The 24,335-nt window shown below is 35.4% G+C and overlaps 1 protein-coding gene across 12 annotated transcripts in view; it reads left to right on the top strand.

The window, feature by feature from the left end:
- The window catches only part of ZBTB20 (zinc finger and BTB domain containing 20), an 858,187-nt gene that overhangs the window by 388,873 nt on the left and 444,979 nt on the right, over nucleotides 1-24,335 (top strand). Inside the window, exon 1 of one of the 12 annotated variants that reach the window (XM_065942519.1) lies at nucleotides 10,843-11,180. The exons of the other annotated variants lie outside the window; for them this stretch is intronic. The gene's annotated coding sequence lies outside the window, so the exon portion shown is untranslated. Of the gene's footprint in view, nucleotides 1-10,842; nucleotides 11,181-24,335 lie in introns of those variants that run through there. 12 annotated transcript variants of the gene reach the window in all.

Below are 24,335 nucleotides of genomic sequence, written 5' to 3'. Positions count from 1 at the left end.
CCAACATCCACTGGATCCTCGAAAAAGCAAGAGAGTTCCAGAAAAACATCTCCTTCTGCTTTATTGACTACGCCAAAGCCTTCGAGTGTGTGGATCACAATAAACTGTGGAAAATTCTGAAAGAGATGGGCATACCAGACCACCTGACCTGCCTCTTGAGAAACCTGTATGCAAGTCAGGAAGCAACAGTTAGAACTGGACATGGAACAACAGACTGGTTCCACATAGGGAAAGGAGTACATCAAGGCTTATATTGTCACCCTGCTTATTTAACTTATATGCAGAGTACATCATGAGAAACGCTGGGCTGGAAGAACCACAAGCTGGAATCAAGATTGCCAGGAGAAATATCAATAACCTCAGATATGTAGATGACACCACCCTTATGGCAGAGAGTGAAGAGGAACTAAAAAGCCTCTTGATGAAAGTGAAAGAGGAGAGTGAAAAAGTTGACTTAAAGCTCAACATTCAGAAAACTAAGATCATGGCATCTGGTCCCATCACCTCATGGGAAATAGATGGGGAGACAGTGGAAACAGTGTCAGACTTTATTTTGGGGGGCTCCAAAATCACTGCGGATGGTAACTGCAGCCATGAAATTAAAAGACACTTACTCCTTGGAAGGAAAGTTATGTCCAACCTAGATAGCATATTAAAAAGCAGAGACATTACTTTGCCAACAAAGGTCCATCTGGTCAAGGTTATGGTTTTCCCAGTGGTCATGTATGGATGTGAGAGTTGGACTGTGAAGAAAGCTCAGCAGCGAAAAATTGATGCTTTTGAACTGTGGTGTTGGAGAAGACTCTTGAGAGTCCCTTGGACTACAAGGAGATCCAACCAGTCCATCCTAAAGGAGATCAGTCCTGGGTGTTCATTGGAAGGACTGATGCTGAAGCTGAAACTCCAGTACTTTGGCCACCTGATGTGAAGAGTTGACTCATTGAAAAAGTCCCTGATGCTGGGAGGGATCAGGGGCAGGAGGAGAAGGGGACAACAGAGAATGAGATGGCTGGATAGCATCACTGACTCGATGGACATGAGTTTGAGTAAACTCTGGGAGTTGGTGATGGACAGGGAGGCCTGGTGTGCTGTGATTCATGGAGTCGCAGAGTCGGACATGACTGAGCAACTGAACTGAACAAGAACTTCCTATTACCTTAAAGACTGAATGACTCTCTTCACTTTTACATTTTACCCAAGAATCTCATTGTACCATCATTAATTTCTTTAGAGGAAATGATTTTGAGAAAGGAAAAAAAAGATGATTATAATATCATGAATTTTTGTTGACAATTGAAAATGTTGCTAGGCAGAGTTTTCCCTCTGCCCTATTCTTGTAGGATTAGAATTTTCCAGTTGGATTGACTTGGCTGTCAAAAAGTCAAGTCGATTTTTCTTTCCCTAGATTAAATTGATAATTGGCTGAATAAAATGTTAAGAACAATTAGGAGAGGTAGGATTTTAAAGCTACTTAACAAAACAAACAAACTCTGTGGAACTATTTTGTACTTTTTTGTAACTTCTCCAGAGAACACATTGTATAAAGTTATGGCTTCCTGTTCCATGAAGTATTTCTTCCTTGACCTACCTGTCATAACTGCTTAGCTTACACTTAAAGGAAAAAAAGTTTCCATTCCACTATTGAATCTTTAAAGAAAAATAAAAGTACAGTCTTTCTTTTTCACACAAAAGCATTCAGAACACTAGTTTTAAAGAAAGCTTAATTCTTGCAGTAGATGTTTTTAACTCTTTGTTCGGAACACAGGAATGCTACCCTCTCTTGTCTTTCTTTACATCTGTAAGACTTTTTATCATTTTCTCCTCCTAGTTCAGATGGTTTTGCTCTCAATACCAGCTACTTCTCTCATTTTCCTCCACTATTGTTCCACCCCTTCCTTCTTTCTCTTGCTTTGCTTCAGTCTTCTTACTTTGCCCCTGTATTCCTCATACTTAAACTATCTGTAAGTTATCATCTGGACAAGTGTCTCCTAGTTTTGGCCTAGACTCAAATTGCATTTCTTAGTTGATCTCTTCTAAGTAGCCATTCTCTCCTCTACCAATAATTTCTCTATGTAACCATCCCAAACTCATTGGGCTATGTAATAACAAAAATAAATTCAAATTTATTTGCCTTGTTAATCAAAATGCTTCTCTTCAGGGTTGGGGACTCTTTAATGTCTTCTGAAGAGTGCATATCACTTTGTCTTGTTAGTAAAGGTGGCAATATCTCAATGCATTAGCAGAAATTGAAAACTGTATGTTTCATGTATATTGGTCATCAAACATGAAAGAGTTTGTTTCTATCAATGAGAGTTTTTCTGAAGTGAATCTTATATTTTTCAACCTTCTCAAAGTGTTGCAAACATGAGTTAACCTTTACGTAATGATTCTGTGATCATCATTACTGTACTAGTTTCCTAGGGCTGTAACAAAGTACCACAAACAGGATGCCTCAACAAAGGAAACTACAAGTAAGGTGAAAAGACAGCCCTCAGATTGGAAGAAAATAATAGCAAACGAAGCAACAGACAAAGGATTAATCTCAAAAATATACAAGCAACTCCTGCAGTTCAATTCCAGAAAAATAAATGACCCAATCAAAAAATGGGCCAAAGAACTAAACAGACATTTCTCCAAAGAAGACATATAGATGGCTAACAAACACATGAAAAGATGGTCAACATCACTCATTATCAGAGAAATGCAAATCAAAACCACAATGAGGTACCATTACACGCCAGTCAGGATGGCTGCTATCCAAAAGTCTATAAGCAATAAATGCTGGAGAGGGTGTGGAGAAAAGGGAACCCTCTTACACTGTTGGTGGGAATGCAAACTAGTACAGCCACTATGGAGAACAGTGTGGAGATTTCTTAAAAAACTGGAAATAGAACTACCATATGACCCAGCAATCCCACTTCTGGGCATACACACCGAGGAAACCAGATCTGAAAGAGACACGTGCACCTCAATGTTCATTGCAACACTGTTTATAATAGCCAGGACATGGAAGCAACCTAGATGCCCATCAGCAAATGAATGGATAAGGAAGCTGTGGTACATATACACCATGGAATATTACTCAGCCATTAAAAAAATTCATCTGAATCAGTTCCAATGAGATGGATGAAACTGGAGCCCATTATACAGAGTGAAGTAAGCCAGAAAGATAAAGACCAATACAATATACTAACGCATATATATGGAATTTAGAAAGATGATAACGATAACTCTATATGCAAAACAGAAAAAGAGACACAGATGTACAGACTTTTGGACTCTGTGGGAGAAGTGAGGGTGGGATGTTTCGAGAGAACAGCATCGAAACATGTATATTATCAAGGGTGAAACAGATCACCAGCCCAGGTTGGATGCATGAGACAAGTGCTTGGGGCTGGTGCACTGGGAAGACCCAGAGAGATCGGGTGGAGAGGGAGGTTGGAGGGTGGATCGGGATGGGAAATACATGTAAATTCATGGCTGATTCATGTCAAGGTATGACAAAAACCACTACAGTGTTGTAAAGTAATTAGCCTCCAACTAATAAAAATAAATGGAAAAAAAACAAAAAGAACTAGGGCTCTGGAATAATATGCATGTTTATATCCTGCTTCCACTGTTTACTATGTATTCCTGTGCCTGCTACTTTAAAGCTCAGTTTTCTCAACTATAAAATGGGAAATAAAATGAAAAACAAAAACAAAAACAGGATGCCTTAAACAACAAAAGTGTCAGAGTTCTGTTGAGTAAAATCAGCAGGGTTGATTTTTTCTGAGGGTTCTGAGAAGAAATCTGTACCATCCCTCTTACCTAACTTCTGATTGTTTGCTGGCAATCTTTGGTGTTCTTTGACTTGTAGAAGCATCTCTTTCATCTCTGCCATCATCTTCAGGTAGTGTTCTCCCCATGTTCACGTCTGTGTCCAAAATCCCCCTTTATAAAGATACCAATCAAATTGGATTAGGGTTCCAGTCTACTCCAATTTGACCTCATCTTAGTTAATTGTATCTACAATGACCTTATTTCTAATAAATTCTCATTCTGAATTATTGTGGGTTAGAACCTCAACATATGAATTTTGAGGGACTATAGTTCAAACCAGAGGAAATGTAAATATTTCTGTGTAGAGTTCTATTACTTTGATATCTGTTGGACACCATTATCTGTATGTTTGCAAACTGTACATAGTTCTTAACCTTGAATACTTCGTCCCTCACCTCCTCTGTTTCCTCTTCATTCAAAGGCACAGAGTGGTTATTTCTTATAGTTGCCATTGTGCTTTCTTCTGGAAGTAACCCATCTTTCTATGCAATATGAATGAAAGACCCAGGTAACTGATGCTACTGGGTATTAAGGAAGAATATATAGGTTCCAAGTTAAAGACTCATTGATGAATAAAGATAAGTTTGAACAATTGTATGTGCTTTATGACATCTTTGTTTGTTTTAGTTTCTTAAGGACTCTGCATTTTCTTTTATCTGAGTTATTGACCATGTTAAATCATGATATACTTATAAGTGAATATGAGATGGCTGGGTAATTAGAGGTATTAATGTATTATTTTTTTCAAGACAGTTATTAAAGTTAAAGCAATATATTTATGAAAATATTAGAAATTGAATTATCTTGTCTACCACTTAGCCAAGAATCTACCCATTAGTATAGGAAAATCTGAGTTCCCCATACTGAAATTAGTAGTCAATATGAAATTAGTAGAACAGAATTATGCTTTTGTATAGTGTCTATCCCACTGAGGTTTTTCAGCAAACATAGTGGAAGTGCAGAATTGTGTTGAATCACAATGCTGTGAGTGGGTAAGGAAAGGTGGACACTCAGTCCTTAGCAGGCAGTTCTACCTGGCAGGGTGAGGGACCTGTAACCCCGGGTGCTGACCTACCAGCAGTGGCCCATGTGGCTCTCAGGGCATCGTGCTAATGAGCCACCCACTGTGGGTCCAATTCTTGCAGCCAGAGTCAAAGTGGCTGTTTGATCTTTGGAGTGGCTCCTGCCACAGTGACTGCCTCTGTGTTGCCCCACCCTTTTGTCAGTACTCCCACCTGGCATTATAGAACAAAAAAATGAGAAGTGGGAGGAGGTTGTGAGAGGACAGTGCAGGAACATGACTTTGCCAAAGACAAAAAGCTGCTTAAGAAGTTCTTGTTCTAAAAACTTGTGTAAGATTTCTGTGACCTATTAGTGAATATATTTTACTTTATATATCATTCAACAGTCTGCTAAAAAATGCTTTCCCTGATTCGGCTTTCTTGTTACTAAGATCTTAGATCCATCCTAAAATGCAGCCAGCCATTCAAATAAAAGGCAGTATTGCTTCCCATCTTAGAAAGAGTCTTCCTTAATAAATATATGAATATGCTTAGAAATATTTAAGTCATCTTATGCCTTGATATTTTAAAATCAATTCCTCTAATATATTTGAAAATCAGTTTTGGTGACTTGATTATATTGGTCATTTTTTTTTTACATTATGTGAAATTTTATTGAAAAGTTTTCACAGATTATGCAAGTTTCTCTATTCTAATATATTATTTGATAAAAGTATAAACATGACTATGCTCATTTTATAGCATAAAAAAAAGCAAAAAGCTGAGGTACTAAATAAGTTATTTAAGATGATATAGGGTGTTGATGTCCTTCTCTCCACGTGATACTGGTAGTATCATTTGGATACTCTGGGCTTTAGCATATACTCTATGAGATGATCAAAATATTTTCTCCACATTATCTTGATAATATTTTTGTATCATAGATAAAGAGAAGGAAACTGACATGCAAGGGGATATTAATGACTTTTAGCAAATCACATATCAAGGTCACAGGAAAGCTGATAAGGTTTTGGACTCCTTCCCTCTGTGAACTTAGCCATGACGAGTTTTCTGACAAGAAATATTTTTCTCCTTCAGGTAATCCCAATTTTCACATTTGTGAAGGTTGGAGACTTTCATTGAAAAAGTAATGCCTCAAGTGACAAGGACCTTTTGAGAAATTTAAGGTTTTAATCTCAACCTAACACAGACAAATATACTGACTACCACTTAACAATTTATGAATATTTCTAAAATTCTTGTTTCAACAGAATTCTAAATTTGAAACTGGGATTAAATCACTTCCCCCTCCTTTGTTATCCAGTTATCACTTAGTAAAGCAGTTAGATATTAGGTATTTATGTACATATGTAAAAATGCATAAGTCTGGAAACCATAAAGCATATGGACTTTATTTGGGAAAATGATATAAAAATATATAAAATAGTATCAGTTTTGAAATGTTTCTATAAGAATGTCAGTTCGTTTCAGTTGCTTGGTTGTGTCTGACTCTTTGTGTCCCCATGGACTGCAGCATGCCAGACCTCCCTGTCCATCACCAACTCCCAGAGTTTATATCCATTTATATCCATTTATAACTCATATCCATTGAGTCGGTGATACCATCCAACCATCTCATCCTCTGTCATTCCCTTCTCCTCCCGCCTTCAATCTTTTCCCAATAATAATATCTGCTTGTAATCATTTTTAACCAGAGGATTAATTTTCCCTCAATAAGACTGGAGAATTAGGCAATAGAGATCCAGTCTGGCCAGAATTTTACTAAATTGTTGTTATCAAACCTATTATCCAGGAAAGAATACATAAAGTAGTCATCTTCCATGCTTCTGTGTGTGTGTGAGAGAGAGAAAGAGAAAGTTAGTTGCTCAGTTGTGTCTAACTCTTTGCAGCCCCCTGGACTGTAACCCACCAGGCTCCTATGTCCATGGGATTCTCCAAGCAACAGTACTGGAGTGGGTTGCCATGCCCTCCTCCAGGGTATCTTCCTGACCCAGGGATGGAACCCTGGTCTCCTGCATTGCAGACTGATTAATACCCATCTGAGCCACCAGGGAAGCCCCTTCTATGCTTCTACATTCTACCAATTAGGAGTTCCAGCTGAGAAACAAACAGATTCTAGAAAGCTCTGACCCAGGATATCTCACTCAGGCTAGTGTGACTCAGAAAGTTCCTGTACTTTTTAATTGATCTGCTGATTTCCCCATCTGATGATCTCAGCTAGAGGCCATCGAATAAGAACCAATAATAGAGGATCCAGGCAGTCGCTTATCCCAAAGGAATCCTCAAAGGAGAAATGATACTTACCCATTCAAGTAAATAAGAAGAGCCTTCTTGAAGTCCCTCCAATGACCCCTTCTGTGAAATAATACCCGATTTCACCTATGTCCAACTTCATCACCATCAGTAAATGCATGTTCTGTTAATATTTACACTACACTTTAGCTCACTGGAGCTATACAATACTGGAGATGGTTGGACTAAATCAAGGTCAAGTGAGAAGAAAATATGTGGAAAGGGCATCAGGGTGCCTGAAGTTGGAGAATGCTGGTAGTTAACTGGTAGTTAGTAAACAGTGTCTTCGGGTTGGTCAGGGGAGAGCTTGTGACTGTACTGAGTTCAAATAAGTTTTTACATCTCCATGAAATAAAATGTAGCATTGTATTAATAACTTGGAAAATTAATGTTTTTTTTTCTATAATTAACTGGTAAATTCTTGTGTTATCTACCTCTATTTTGTGGGTCAACTCTTCTCTGGCAGCTCAGCTGGTAAAGAATCCATCTTCAATCCAGGAGACCTGGGTTTGATCCCTGTGTTGGGCAGATCCTCTGCAGAAGGGAACAGCTGCCTACTTCAGTATTCTGGCCTGGAGAATTCCATGGACTGTATGGTCCATGGGGTCACAAAGAATCAGACGCAACTGAGAGGCTTTTACTTCACATTTCTGTTTTCTTAAGCACCACCATTTCAGCTATATTATTAACATACTCAAAGGGATTTCTACCAGACTACCAAGTCCACTTTGCTTTAGCTAAGTCTTATTTACGTGTATTGTCTAAGGCAGACTTAGATATTACATGTGTCATTTGATTCCAAAAACAGTAAACTTTAGTTGTATGTGATAAGCTTTAGCTCTGAATGCTTCAAATACCATATATTGTACACCTATTCTGGGCTAATTTCTATGCTTTGTATCCTAGGTACATTATCTCCTTTAATCTTCACAACAAACTATTTTAGAGATAAGATATTTGAGCCTCAAAGAACCTAGTTAATTTGATATATGGCATACACCTAGTAAGTGGCCGAGCTAGGATTCAAACCTAAGCCTTTCTGACTCAGTCTTCCTCTCACTTTTTAGATCATTATCTCATTCTTCTTGTAAAGGTGTATAAGATTCTGAATTATCTTCTGAGACTCTGAGAAGTTTTAATAAGGGAGAAGGGGGCTGTCATAGCATGTGATGTAATGCTAGTTTCCATCATCTAAAACATGCCTAACTCAAGCTAGCTGTCAGTTTGTCCTGCAGTGCTAGCCTATTGGTATAATAAATTATATTTTCCAGCCTTATTTTGAGACATATCTCTCATTAGATACAGGAGTTTAGCTTAATTCTCAAATTAACCTTAAAACTACCCTAATTTTTCTAGATTAAAAGTAATGACATAAATATTATATGTGACCAAGTAACTATCAAGTAATGAAACTGATGGTGTATGGGTATTAGTGGCACTGGTCTCATTATTTAAAATGAATCCACATAGTGCATATCCAGTTTTACCACTTGTGAGTTTCATAACCTATTAATTGGAGATGGTAATAGTACCTACTTCATTATATTGTGAGGATTAAATGAGATAATATATGTAAAGTCCTTAGATCAGTTCCTAGCATATAGTAAGCACTCAATAAATGGTAAACTTATTAGATATAATTATTACAGAAATAAAAATGAAACAATAACTGGTAAGCACTTGGTAGATATCAGTATTTCCATACATATGTGCTGAATAAATTAATAAATTATATCAGTTCTCCAAATTGACTAGCTGTTAATGATTTATGGTAAATACGGTATTCTGGTGGAGTTTAGTATAAAACAAAGTGTTTAATGTCATTAAGAACTCTATGCAGAAAAAAAAAACTCTATGCAATTTTCAGGAGCATTTCCTACCTCTGAAAGAGCTTTTTCGGTTTTAGGGTATCATTTCTTTTCTTCAGCATCTTCTGCCTTAGTACTGTATAGCGTAAACTCTCTGGTTAGAGTTATACATGTGACCACTAAATGGAAATAGGTTTCCCCCCTCCCTTATTAGCCATACAGATATGATTTCTCTTATGGTACAATGAAAACAGAAATTGTATATAAGTTTGTACATAGTTAAAGAAGAGAATGGCTGAAAAAAACAGTCACTATATGTTGGGAATGCTTCTTATTTGTGTAAGACAACTGAAACACACTGAAAGTAAGAATGATGTACACAGTCACTATTTGTACCAGTTATGGAGGCACTGCTTACTTTTCTGATGATGTCAAGATATTACAATATAGGGAATCTTTTTTCTTAAGAAATTGATTTTAAAATCCTAAAATGTTTTGTGATTATGTACCTGACTTTATCATGCTCTAAATATCATAGTTTCTAAATAACTTGTAATCTAATTCTAATGAAAGTTTTAGAAAGGGTTCAAAGGTTTGCTCTGCTTAGAATATTCCTCTACCGATGATGTTACCCCTCTACCTTTCGAAACAGCCCATGGATCACTTCTAAAAGCCCTGCCTCATACATTTATGCATATTTGTGTCATTCCTTTTGCTATATTGTACTGTAGTTTTATGTTTAGATTTTCCCTTTTTGAGTCTGGTGGCTAAATTGTGAGCTTCTTGAAGACAGAAACTGTGTTTTATTTATCTCTCGATACATAGTATTATTCAGTTCCTAGAATTGAGTAGGGTGCTCAATAAATATATATCCAGTAAACTGATGCTTTCAGTCACACTCATACACACACACACACACGTATTAGATCACGGCATGAATAGAATGTCCTATATCTTTGCATATTCTTCAAGTGCTTATGAACCTTTTCACATTCCTTATAAACAGATTGATATATCTCTGAATGTTCTGGTCACTTTGAGGGAAATTTTCTAATCTTTGAAAAAACTCTTTTTTTTTTTTTAACCTTTTCTTATTCTTTTTTTTTTACTTTGAGCATCACTTTTGTCATGGACACAAGTGTGCTGTCAAGTATTGATTGTTTGACTGGACCATACAGTATTTTGAATCCTTAGTTTCATTCACACACTGCCTGTTTGGAGGCTTTGGTCAAGCACGTTATCTGTATGTCACATAATAAATCCGTGGATTGTTTCAGTTAACTAGAAAAATAAAAATCTTACTTTCAAAAAAGTTCTCAGCATTTAATACAGTGCTTGGCATATTGTTAGGACCTAATAAATGTTTGTGGAATGCGTGAATAAGTCAGCCATTATTGTTAACTGTTTTGAGGTATGAGATTTAAAAAAAAAAAAAGACTAAATGAAATGCCCAGTATCAGGCAGCCTGGTGACAGCAAATCTGACGTTCAATAATTCTTACCTCTGTGTTTCTAGACTGTTACACAAGCTCACTGGGAAGTGCTGTATGTGTCTGATTTCTCAACTTCACCTTGCAGTAAACTTTTGCAATCTGGAGGCTAGAGACCTCTTTTGTAAATGTTGTCTGCCCGATGACTGTGTTGGCACTGAGGGGGCCTTAGCAGATAAAGTGGAGGAACATATGGCTCCCATCTGAATACAAACTGGTGGACATAACGTGGTAATTCAGCGGAGATGTCCTCTATATTGTAAACCGAAAGAGTATGATTCGAGGTGTTTATAAACGGCGTCTGAATTCCACCCCCACACACACCCTCCCCACATCTTTCCACTGTAGTTTTATCGGCCTGAATCATAGCCATCTAGCGTCCCAGGCTCACTGCGTTATTTGTTAAAATGGCCAGCGTGAGGAATTATTAATTAAAGCTAACAAATCACCCTGACTAGCTGTGCCCTGGCATGGCTGAAGGTTGATTGGCGAAAGTGTTCTCCTTTGGAGAAAAGACTTTTTGTGCTTGTGACGCAGTCAGGGACGGATTATTGAATATGCAAGTTAGAAGAAAAATCACAGGACAAGCAAATTGAGTATTTACTGGCAAATAATTGCTCTCTTAAGCTGTGGCTCTCTTCCTAAATTCTTAACATTCCCGAGGGTTAGAAAGAAACACAGAAAAATGCATCGGTACAGAGTACATTTCAAAAAAATTACCTAGACTGATGTTTCAGACTTGTGCAGGTAAGTGCGGTTATGTGTGCATGGAAAGTGAAACAACAAGGGGAAGCAAGGGGAAAATGGGGGAAATGTTTAATTTGGTGGGTTTTTAAAAATCAATTTGTTGTTTATTGAAGTACTGCTCGGCGTATTTCTGCCTTGACTGAGAGTTTAGTTTCAGTGCTGCATTTAATGTGAAAGTTAGAGAAATGAGAAGGAGGGAGGTTTCTCAGAGTTACTTTGTGTCTTTATCAGCAGGAGTATGTTAATGCTTTGCCCCAATAATAGTTATAAACTTTGCTCAGATATTTGTGGATATTTGTATAAAATTATCACTTGATTTAAGACTCTTATTATTCTCAATATTATTAATTATGATCTGTTTAGGAGCACCCCAAACATGTTTGGGTACAACTATTGCTTTTATTTTTCAGAGTAAACTCTGTTTTATATTAGCACCAAGCTAGTCCTTGTTCAGAATTTCTAAAGGGACATTACAGTTCCGGAATAGTTACTTAAACTTCGGGCTTCTGTAATAACCAGAGTGTCCTTATTGTCAACTGTGTGGTCTTTTTATCTGAAGTGTTGATCAGACTACTGAGATTCGTGGACATTTTAAGATAAGTGAGACTAGGTTAAAGACTTTTTCAAAACTACATTTAAATACATAAAAACATGAGTGTGGAAATGAAGGCTCATTTTATGTATAAAATACTGACTTAAGAAACAGAGGTGTATTGCTAATACAGCTGGGTTAAGTGAACAACATTATCAAAACACATATATCCACTGAATTTCATATTCTGTGAAAACCTGGAATATGTGCTTTCATCGACAACAAACTGTTTTTGAAATGAGAGTAACTGGCTGGCGAAATAGCATTTGAGGATTGTAATAGCTATGAATAACATGGATTTAAAACAAAGGTATAAACATAATTTAAACTAAATTAACTAATTAATAATTACAAAGTGCTTTAACAATAAAACATCTACAAGATAGAATAATAGTAATAATAATAGAAGTGGAAGGTCTGGCAATCCCTCAAAGATTAAATCAGATGACTATCATGTTTTTAGACAATCAGAATTTTAAAATGTAAATATTTAACTTTTATTTTGCCTTCTAATCTATTCCTGAACCGTGTAATATTTTGCTGGCTACTATTTTTCCTTACTATATCTATTTTATTAAAAAATGACTTCTCTTAATATGAAGAATAGAGCTCAGAAGAAAGTTTAGAAAGTGTATTTTTTAAAGGTTTAATTCCCACTGGATAACATTCTGTCCTCAAATTTCAAAAGGCAGCCCTCTTAAAGTTTCTTGTGACTATGTGAGGGCACAATTTGGTCCATTATTTTCAAATAGCAAAGGGGGCATTTAAAGCATATGTTCAGAGACTGAACCATCTGCCTGCTTTATTATGAATACCACAGAATTATGAGGACTTGGAAAGGCTCAGAAACTGAACCAGAGTTCTGTACAAGATTTTTTTTAAAAAAAATACAGCACTTTTGTTTTAAAAAGTGCTTTGTAACCACTTACTTTTGCTAAGTATTTCATTAGTTCTTCTGTGGGAGAATTGTATCATTACACCATTTTGATGTATGGGGAGTCAATGGCAAAATGTAGTTGAGTGACATGAACCTATTGCAAGTTAATGGTAATATTTTCCCTCTCATTTAACTCACTCCATTTAAATGCCTCTTAGAGTTTTGGATTGACTTATCAATAGTGAAACTCACAGTGAACTGAGGAAACATTATAAAATGGTGACTGCTGGAATAAAAATGAAATCCAGCTGCTAGCTTCTGGACTGTCTACAAATGAGTTGCAAGAGACAAGTGGAGGTCAGACTAAAGAGCATATCTGTAATCCAGTCGTGATGTATTCCAGGTATCAATCAACTATTGGTGCCCATGATGAAGGGTGGAATGAAATAAACAAGGGCAACTTGGCATTATTCCTGCATGGTGCTGTATTCTTTTGATATCTGAAAGGATATGAGATCCAGAACTAAATATAAGAACAAAAATCATATTTGGGTCTCAACACAATAATATTTCAGCCCAAAGTGGTTAGATAAGGACAAATTAAAATGAGTGTCATTGTTGAGATGTCCAGTGCCCAATTAGAGTTCTTCTAACTTCCCTGAGTTGTTAGCAGAACCAGTCTGAGACTAGCTGGATCATTATCAGAGGAAATACAGAAAATAGACTAAACCCATTTTGAATAAAGGCTTTCATTGTTGAAATGACTTATCACTGTTTGTTGCTTAATGAAAATTATTTAAGAAAGTAACAGTGGAAGCAAAGGACTAAAGAGTTTCGTTGAAGATTTTAAGATATATACATATATATGTATGGAAGATTCATATAAGTAAATAATTATGCATATTACTTATGTACATGCATTTATAATTTTTAAAAGAAAAAATATAAATTACAAACCTTGTTAGGCTGATTAAACCTAGGATTTGGTTGTTTCTTTTTTTTTTTTTTTTTTAATACAGTCAGTCTAAAAGACTGAACACACAGATTTTAACACAGCTATAGTTGGCTTTCAGAACTGAAGGATGTCAGAATTAACGATCTGGTGCCGAAAATACCTATGTTCAGATTCACGTGGATATTCTCATAGTAGTAATTTTAATTTTATGCCTCTCTATATTGCAGTCCTGCAAATAATCAAATGAATTTATTAGCTCAAAGACTATAAAATATTTCCATTATTTCAAAAGGCTAGTTTTTATTTTATATTTTAAGTGAGTTTTATATATATATATATATATACACACATACATATGTGTCTATATATATGTATGTGTGTATATATATGTGTGTGTATATATATATATATATATATATATATATATATATATATACGTATGTGTGTATATATATATATGTATATTTGGGCTTCCCTGGTAGCTCAGTTGGTAAAGAATCTGCCTGCAATGCAGGAGACCCCAGTTTGATTCCTGGGTTAGGAAGATCCCATGGAGAAGGTAACAGCTACTCACTCCAGTATTCTGGTCTGGAGAATTCCATGGACAGAGGAACCTGGCAGGCTGCAGTCCATAGGGTCACAAAGAGTTGAACACAACTGAGCAACTTTCACACACACACATATATATAAATACACACAGAGACACACATACTCTTTGTTTTTCTCATTTATTTCTACCATCTAGTTCCAAAAAGGGAATTAAAATGACTGAGAAAGGAAAAGATGCAAGTAATACAGTGAAATACACGAAGTAAAAGTAGATAAAAAAGACAAAAATAAAAGAAACAATAAACAAAGGCAAAGATATAAAAATAGAGTCAAGAGTGAAGTGATACACAAACTACATTCGATGAAGTGCTATACATTTTCCTTTACACTTGCATACAGTCAAGTCAAAGAGAAAGCCATGACAAGTTATGCAATTTATAACATTCGTAAGAATAATTTAAAAATCTCCATCATTCATTGCTAAGGTTCTTGAAGAATGACAGACTCTGAATATTTAGAGAACTCAGTGCTAAGGGAGCTTCCACTGAAAATAATTATAGGCTACAGAGACCTAGAGGTCAGGGCAGAATCAGCAGTTATACTTTCGCGAGGCATGTGTAGAGGAATAGACTATAGTAATCTCTTTTCAATCCCAGGCGAGAAGTTTCTTGGGAGGAGGAACGGGAAGCTTCAATTAGTGCAGTTACGTTGGCAAGACCAAGATTTTATGGAAAATAGGGATTTCAGGAGAAATTTTAATAATTATCTCATATAAATATGTATACATATGTAGTTTAACAATAAATTAAAAATTTAGAAGGCATCTGCTTTTATAATAACCATTAAAATACATCTTATCAAATAAACCTCTTGAATCAACTTTGCTTTCCTAAGTTGTTATTGAAATGTTGCTGCACTCCTGCCATTTTTTTTTCCTACTTTTACTTGAAGCACACTGTCAGTCTTTGTGAAGTTTTAAAAAGAACCTTTTCTGGCTTGAATGTAATATTTCTTGCCTTTGCGTCCTTGCTTGGTTCATTTTCAAAAGTCTTAGCAAACTACCTGGTCTTTTCATGGCAATTTTGATGGTTAAGTCACATTGAATAAGTCTGTCTTTTCTCCATATTGAAAAAGTGAAGCATAAAGATTTTTTTCCCCACATTTCCTTTGTATTACAATCCATAGTAAGTAGTCCAAGGACCACCTGTATCAGAATTACCTGCGGTATTTGTCAAAATGAAGATCCCTGGACCCTATTCCTGAATTTCTGAATTAGAAGCTCTGAGGTTAGAGTCTGAAGATCTGCAATTAGTAAGTTACTCAGGTTAGTTACATACCCTAAAGTTGAAAACCACTCTTACAAGATTGTGATTTTGAAATTTCTAGTATATGAGTATAAAATGGTAGAATTTCCACTCTACAGTTGATGAGAGCTAATTATATATAACACAGACCAAAACACTAAGGCATATTAAGTGATGATGGATGGCCTGGACCCTTAAAGTCATATCTTGCCATTACAGGAAGATGTTCTTAAAATTTTTATCTATCATTTACTGAAAACTACTATGTGCTAAGTCATGTGTTGCATCTGGGTAGTAGAGATACAAAGATGAAAAAGAACAACTCCATCCATTATCTGAAAAACTGCATATTCTAGATAATTTATTACTACTAAGATATTTTCTTCTCTGTACTAGGATAAGTATGAATTGCACATAATATTCTCTTGAGTAAAACTGAAGATTTCCATTGTATTATATCAGTATGAATTTATATTTGATAGAAATTTTATATAATAAACCCTGCTACAACTTGGAAGCTGCAAAATGCAAGAAACCATTGTCAGTTCCTCCTTCTTCCCCTCAGCAATAGACTGCATCCCCCAGTACTTAAATGGGAGGTATCGTGGGGACCTACTAATTCCATTTTTCTTGTCCATTAGTGATTTGATACTAGGATTCCTTTTGAGAGGAGGAGAGGGATGTGTAAATAAATGCACCTCAGCTGACCTATAGGAAATGCTGGAGCCTAGCCTCCCTTGTTGGCAGGTAGGGCAAAATATGGAGGAACTTGAGTGATCCTGTCTAATACCCTGCCTCAAAGCCTCATTAGTGCCAGGAATTGGTATCAACAGACTAGATGAGATATTTTATGCATAAAGGAATCTGGTAACTGGTCTGAGGAACAGGATAGAACTTGCAGTTTCATTGACGATTCATGTTTTCCTGGAAAAGTACTGGAGACACTCTCCCCCTTTTTTATTGCCCGAACAATATGAGAAATATTGTGAGACTTTCCATATCTTTTTTCCTTTCCTTCCCTTCTCTTCAACATATATTTGCTATGTATTTAGTGCCATGCTTTCTTCTAGGAACTTTAGGGATAGAGTGATAAATAAAGTTTCTACTTTCCTGAAATCTATATTAGGGTATATAATGTATTAGGGTTAGAAGATGAATAAAATTACTAAATGTAAAATGTAAAGTAATGTAAGTATAGTATGATTCATTTTAAAGATATTGCCTGCTGCACTCTCCATGACTTACAAGTATATTCATGTTATTTCATTTTATATATATATATATATATATATATATGTGTGTGTGTGTGTGCATGTGTGTATAAATATATCTATTTCTTGATGCATTTATAGACTTCTTTGGGGAACAGGCTAGTCAATCCAGGACTCTACTTATTGTGGGAAGATTTTTTTCATAGGGACCTGCACATAATGTAAGGGGGAAAACAAGTACACTACATGGATCAATATGTGTACATGGTCAAATACAAGACCTTTCTTCTCCATCTTTTTGTTTACTTGTGTGTATGTTTCCTGGGCTTTGTTTTTGTTATTTAAGATCTAAATGCTAGGCACTCCAGACACCCGGGGTTCTAAGAATTAGGGTCAATCTTCAAGTGAACAAAGTAAAGATGACAAATGATTAATAATGTATGTACCTAGATAAGATTCTATGAAGGATGCAGTACTATCCTAGAAGAGATCAGAGCATAGGCAACAGGAAAAGTTTCCCAGAGGGATTCAGGGAATCCCTTAGTCTCAGTTAACTTAAACTAACAACACAAGAGTAAAACAAAATAAAAATATTTTTTAAAGTAAACTTCTAATTTTTCACCTGATCACAAAGGTGTGATCCAAGTGTGATCACCTAATATGTATCCATGATGGAAATATTCTAGACATTAAGACAACCTACATTTTTTTTTTTAAAAAGGGAGTAGTGGAAATCATTGGTTAACTCAGTACTTGAGAGAGACCATTGTTAACGTTCATAAGAAACTTTCTGAACATGTATTATGTTCCAGGGTTATGCCAACCAGCCACTGTTGTCTCGGAAGAGAACATTTTAATTAGCAGGCAATATGAATAGAAGCAATTCAAACTTTAACTCCTCTTGACTGTCTTCAGATTTGGTATTACAAACCAGCTGGGTCCCAACTGGAGTTAGTGTAGCTAAAAGAGCATATATGCGTGTTCTCCTGAGCAAACACATAGCACCAGCTGTCACCCTCACCTAGTAGAGGTGTGAAAGTCAGGTTCACTGACTGCTGCTTCTCGGCCGGTGTGTCCTTGGGTGAGTTATTTGGCCTTTCTGTGTCTTGGTGTCCTTCTCTGTCAACTTGGATTATTAACAGTATATACCTCACAAGATACTTTGAGAAATGAATAAAATAATGCATATAAAGTGCTAATCACAGTTCTGGGCACATAGTGTAGTATTCCATAAGTGCTGTCATTATTATGATGCTGATTACTATTACTATTACAGTTATTTTCATTGTCAAGGAAACTTGCTGAAAACATATTTTGTCCAGTGCATCTGCATTGTCACTACTGACAAAACAACTCAAAACACACTTATTACTGAGGGTGGGACAGAGGTATCATCTTTGCGACACACATTAAGAATCTGGATTTATAGCTGAAAATTATAATATAGTTCAGTAGATAAATGACATTATGCAGACTAATTTTCTGTTTCTAGATAGAAATGATGTTTCAATCTGCCTTAAATGTCCTTCCTGTTACAGATTTTGTTTCAACAGTTTGTGGCTTACTAGGTTTGTTTAATTAAAGGAACTTTAAATCCAAAGCTCTAATGTTTTCCACATAGTACTGTATTTTTTATACCATCAGTGACTGAAAAAGATTAGAAACATAACTTGACCTAATGAGGCATCTTCAGGAAGGAGAGACATCTACATTGTCAAGATCTGTATTTTAACGTGATAGTGAACAAAAATATCTAGCCTAGCAGTGCCACATGTTAGGTGCTTAAATACATATTTTGAATTGATTTACAATTTGCAAGAAAAAAGCACATGAACATCAGTGTAGATGTTTTGTAGAAGTGTAAATGATTTTAAGAGAAAGATTGCACAGTAGAATAACAATATATTAGAAAAATTCATTTGTGTGGAATCTTGACAACATGTTAACGTTATAAAATAGTAGGCTTGCCTCAGTATGAAAGGCAGAAATGTACAGTAGACTTTGTAGTTGCACAGCCATGTATTTGGTTATTCCCTCCACTATTTGCAAATTATATAATCATGGATACATTATTTCTTGTGGCTAAGTCCTTAAACAGAAAATGGGGCAATAATGGCCTCATTGCATGATAAGTTTGTGTAGTGTCTAGAAGAGTTCTTGGAGAATGGTAGATAAATGATACCCATTGACAATGGCAGTGACAACAATAAGATAGAAAAACCCTGTGTACAATGAATATAAGCCTATTATGTGTAGAATATATATATAAATATAAATATGATTCATATGAATTGGTATATACATTCCAATATAACAAATACTAATACCTGAAATTGCCTTGCTTAATATTTGACATACAGTCAAAGTGCTGCGTATAAATTTTACCTATTTAAACGCTATTATGAAAAGGTCTGCCTTATTTATTTTAGTTAAATGAAGATAAAATTTAAAAATCTAAAACCAACTCTATCTTTTGAAGAATGACAATAAAAGCAAAAGCCAACAAAAGATCTGTTACTAACATAGTCAAATAATTTGAACTTAATGCAAATAAAGAGCAGGGAAAATGCTCCATTTCAAATGATAGGAAAAGTGAATTAACTTGAGATACTCTTAGGTGACCCGTAATCTTAATAGTATTAATTGGAAGCATTTTAAAGATCATAGAGCTATTATTTCTAGTTTCAGTGGTAGCTACATATGGAAAATGGCTGCAGATATTCACAATACAAAAATAGTTCATTGCTAAATTCGAAATTCTGTTAATGTCACAAACAGTGGGATGTGAAACACAAATGAATTGTGATGACAGTTGAGTCCCAAGCTGCCTATTTTTTTTTTCCCTCAGAGCTGCCCATATTTGGCTTTATATTTTCTCCAGTCCTGATTTAACCCATCAATATTTGTGTTTTCTGAAGCTAGCACTACCTTGGAGCAGACCACTTTTAAGGATTTTATTCCTAAATGCATCTGGTTCCTAGGAATTTTGCTCTCACTGCTTTTCTTCTACTGATAGGTATTCTTGAACCTTTCTTTACGTCTTACGTTAGAGTCAGAGTTTCAATCACTTTTTAACCTACAGGCTTCTAGGGCTTGGGATTGTTCTTTACTCCATCTCTCTGGAGTAAAGTGTCTTTCCATTTTTCTTCATCTGCAGGACATATTTCTTCTCCATGTTGCTTTGACTTCCTGTTATCCTGATAACCTACATTCATTTCCTACTATAGTTTTTTTTTAAAAAAACTTGTTTTTCTAGATGTCACTCTTATCCTCTTTGGTGGAAGATCTTTATGATCCTAGATTTGGGGAACAAAACTAGATACACTATTTTATGAACTGAATAAAGCTCCCTTTTAAATACAGCAATTTGATATAGCAATAAGCTAGTTTGACTTTGGGAAAATGTCATTTTAAAATATCTCTAAAATGCATTGCTAAAGTGACCAAATTATTTTGGTTTAATGGATTTTGTAGCTTGGACACCAAACCTACCTCACAGAGCAACAGTCAGGTGAAATATATTTTATCTGCATTTTACTATAGACAGTGATTTGGCTATCATTTATTGAGTGACCTCTCTGCACCAAGAATTTTACATATAATTCTTAAAACAATCCTGTGAGATAGCTACCATTATCTTCACTTAATAGATTAGAAAACTTTGATCTAGAGAGGTTAAATAACTTGTTAAGGGGTGGAAGTGGGATACACACCCAAGGTTCTAAGACTCTAAATCTCATGTTTCCTCCTTTACCACATTCTTATGCCTGGTTATGTATTTACATTTTGGTAATGGGAAAGAAGTTTGTAGTATAATTTAATTGGGGGCATAGCCAATTTCCTCAAAGCAAACAAAGTAATGATGAGATTTCACTGTTACCCTTTTTATAGAAATATGAGCTTCAGGTTGTAGATTCACTGATCTCCAGAAGGCTGAAGCACATGAATGTAGGTGACTTTCTTTACTGCTCCCTTTGGTTTCAAGAGACAGGTTATTATTAGTTCTGAATAAACTGGAGCTTAAAATGGGTGGTTCATAGACCAGGGATTTCAGGTTTACCCTCAAAAGTCTCCTGTGACTTCTAATTATGTTCTCCAAAATTGAAATCTGATGATTTTTCTCAGCAAATGTATTCTGTAGATATTTTCTCCCACCAAATTTCTGAAGAATTGTTATTAGTAGTACTAGTATTAGTACCTTTATAAAGTAAACACGTAATGCACTTTTAATACATTCATCATCAATCTATATGTTTATCTTATGAGGCACTAATACTATTTTGCTTTTATATAGCACTTCATGGTTTACAGTTTGGAAAATACATACCAAAGAGATAGCACTTTGTAGGACATTGCCTTTTTCTCAGGTTCATTTCAAATGGAGATATATAATTTAGCTAGAGTTTGGACATACAGTAAAGCAGTGGTAGGACTACCCTCCTGCCAAGATTGAGAATCTTTACTTTCCAGATTAATACTTAGTATTTGCCCTTGTGCAGTTGGACCATTGAATTTGCCAGTTTGCAATCCAAATCCTAAGACCTTGCTTTGAGCAAGGACTTGAGTGTTAGTGTAGATAGGCTTAGTTTATCTCTTTGCCACAACCACTGAACTTCATTTGGGTCAAAACCTCCAAGAGGAACTCTGGAAATTTCACTAGCATTTAGAGTGAAATTTTAGCTTAAAAAAAGAAAAAAAAAAAAAAAAAAACAGTAGCAAGAGCCCTGGAGCCATCTTTCTTCACATATCCCCCAGAGAAGAAAAATATAAAAGCCTTATTGTATGATGCTAAGTTTTGGTTTACACGTCATGAGTGCTTTTCTTAGGCAGCAAGCTCACCCTTCCTCCACTCACAATGAATGTTCAATGTCCTCTCAAATTCTGGATATTGCCAATTTTGATATATGTCTTCACTATTATTTAATACTCTAAATTTAATAGATGTTTCATTCTTACACTTTTTGAAAATTCAGGAGGCTTTATTTATCAAAAACTACTGTAAAACTCAGCCCCAAATCTTGTTTTTTAAAAAATAAATATTGCCACTTTTTACAAATCTGAATACCATAGGCTATGTTTACCCTTCTTCTTTATCCCATAGTTCAGCTTTTATTCTTCTCTGTACAGCATAGTGTCCAGGAAATATAAGTGAAAATGAACAGTTCCAGAAGGTTAGCATAGGAAAATTTCCTATTCCTGGTTATATTCAAAATGAACTTCCTGTCATGTTGTTTCTGACCTATAATGTATCATTTTCAGAAATGTATTATAATATTACATAAATATTAAGATACATTCCCAGATATTTGTTATCAAAAATATGGAGGAAAATTCCACACATAAATGTTCCAACTCCTTGCCCCACCCCAGATGAATTTTGGACATGAGAAAATTTCTTTCCAACGGTGGGATGTTGTGTTGTGCTTGATGAATTTTAACATTTGCATCTCTTGGTGCTCATATTTGTGAAGAATATTAAAGTCTTATGACTTCTTTTTCCTTTTAACTGCACATGGTTCAATCTAATAAATTTTAAATACAGAATCAATATCGTTATAATCCCAATCATACCACATTTAAAAGCAATGTTCTAGACTGTGTTTCTCTGCCAGCATGACTCCACAAAGAAAGTGAAAGCAAACAAAACTTTCCTTAAAACCGAGTAAAATGTGACTTGCAAAAACTGTTTTAAAACGTGGTTTCAACAGTGAAGAACAACCAGTTTCTCAAATACCATGGTAGCCATTTCAAGCTGTAGAGTGGACAGTATACAGGAAAAATCAATAAAGGGAAAAAATTCTCTGTCACATATGAAACCTAAAAATAACAATAAAGACCAATTCCCTCTCTATTCATCTATTATTGCATTCCACTAAAAGGTGCTGAAAAAAAATCAGCCAACTTCTACTAAAATGAAGTGTCCAGGCAAGCAAGTCTGTAAATAATTAAAAGAATAGAGTAGAAGAGAGGAAATGGTTTGGGAAGAGTGGGGATGAGGAAGAGATCAAGCATTTAAAATGTTGAATGTACCAGAATCAGAAAACAGGTAGAGGAAGAACTTGTTTTTCAAAAGAGGATACTTTCCATTTTTCATAGCAACACAGACTTGATAGTCTGATAATAGAAGCCCTTTGGGTAGGACCAGTGGGAAGAACACAGTCTTCACAAAGCCTTCACTAAATGTTCAGTTGCCCAGTGCAATCTGATCGACATGTCCTCGTTTCTAGAATTGAGTAAAACAAATCAGCATGAACAACATATGGTTTAATAGTTAACTTTTAGAACAAGGGACAGGGAGATGCTTTTATGCCCAATCCCAGTGTTTATTTATCACTAACGTCTGTTCTGAGACCATTTGCAGCTTTCCAGAGAGTCTGACTTTGGCTTAATTAATTCTTTGTTCTGGAGTCTCCATTAATACTTGTGAATCTTTGTGATAAAACATCTTCTAGAATCCAAAGTATTATTATTAATTTCATTATTACTATTAATATTTGTATTTTTCCTTTCTAATGTTGGAAATTCTCTGTCCATTTCCTTATTCCAGAAATAAGTGCAAATTTTGTGAATACACAGAGATGGTTTTTCTGAAAAAGTTTGTGTTTTCTTCCAAGTTGGAAATTTGTGATATTTGAAATATCTGGATTTTTTAATGACCAGAGACAGAAAAGAACCTAGAGACAGAAAGATCCACAAAGGAAGAGGACAAAGGAAGGGAAAGAATTGTGTATTGAGGCTGATTCAATCGTCAGTGCTCTATTGTTTGGCTAGTGGTCTTTTTATTAAGATCTCTGCTATCTCAGAATTCTAATCAGACTCTCCCTCTGTAACTAAGAGACTCTCCCACTTTTAGCATTTTCTCTAGCTCCTCAAGAGTAACCATGGACTAGGGTTTGGTATACCTTAATGAATGGGCATTGGGTTATGAGCAAGTACTAAGGAAAAAAATAAGAAAATTAAAGGCAAATTCATGATAAGCACTGAGATCATGCAACTGTTGGAAGTATCTGGTATGGAATTTCTGTTAGCAATATAGCTAAGGTAAACAGTAACAGTAATAACAATAAAAAAAAAAAAAAAAACCATACTTCTAACTCCCCTCTCCCTGTTTTCATTTAAAAACAACTACCATCATAAAAATAGCCCAGGAAAGAGAAAGAGCTCATGTCTGTATTTCTGGTGTATGACCATATATCTTCATTGTAGTTCCACAGAGGCCACACATTAACAGAGTCATTCGTCCCTGATGTTTCTCAGAGATCATCTTTGTGTATGTCTCCATAGCTGTTATGATAGTGTTACTATTTTCTCTTCTTCATTTTCTCCTTTTATTTGGGCTCTTTTTTTTCTTGTGAAAGAGGCTGTTTCTCTAGCCTCTTTAGATACATTCACCATTTCACTAGGACAGATGGGTCCTTCTATATGATGCCTTTTAAAGTGATAAGATAGTAAGAATAGATTTTGAACAATATTTTACCAGCACTGTTGAAAAATTAGCAACTGTATATTCTATATACACACAGAGAAGCTGCATAAAATGCAAATTCTATTCATGTCTGATCTCTTCTGCATTTATATAGTGACTATCGCTGTAGCATCAAAGCACTTTATCCTATTTCCTCTTATTATTATTTACCACCTGATCATTTCAAAGTGCTTTTTACAAT

Source organism: Muntiacus reevesi, chromosome 8 (assembly GCF_963930625.1).
Source record: "Muntiacus reevesi chromosome 8, mMunRee1.1, whole genome shotgun sequence".
NCBI lineage: Eukaryota > Metazoa > Chordata > Mammalia > Artiodactyla > Cervidae > Muntiacus > Muntiacus reevesi.
This window is presented reverse-complemented; position numbering and strand designations above follow the sequence as displayed.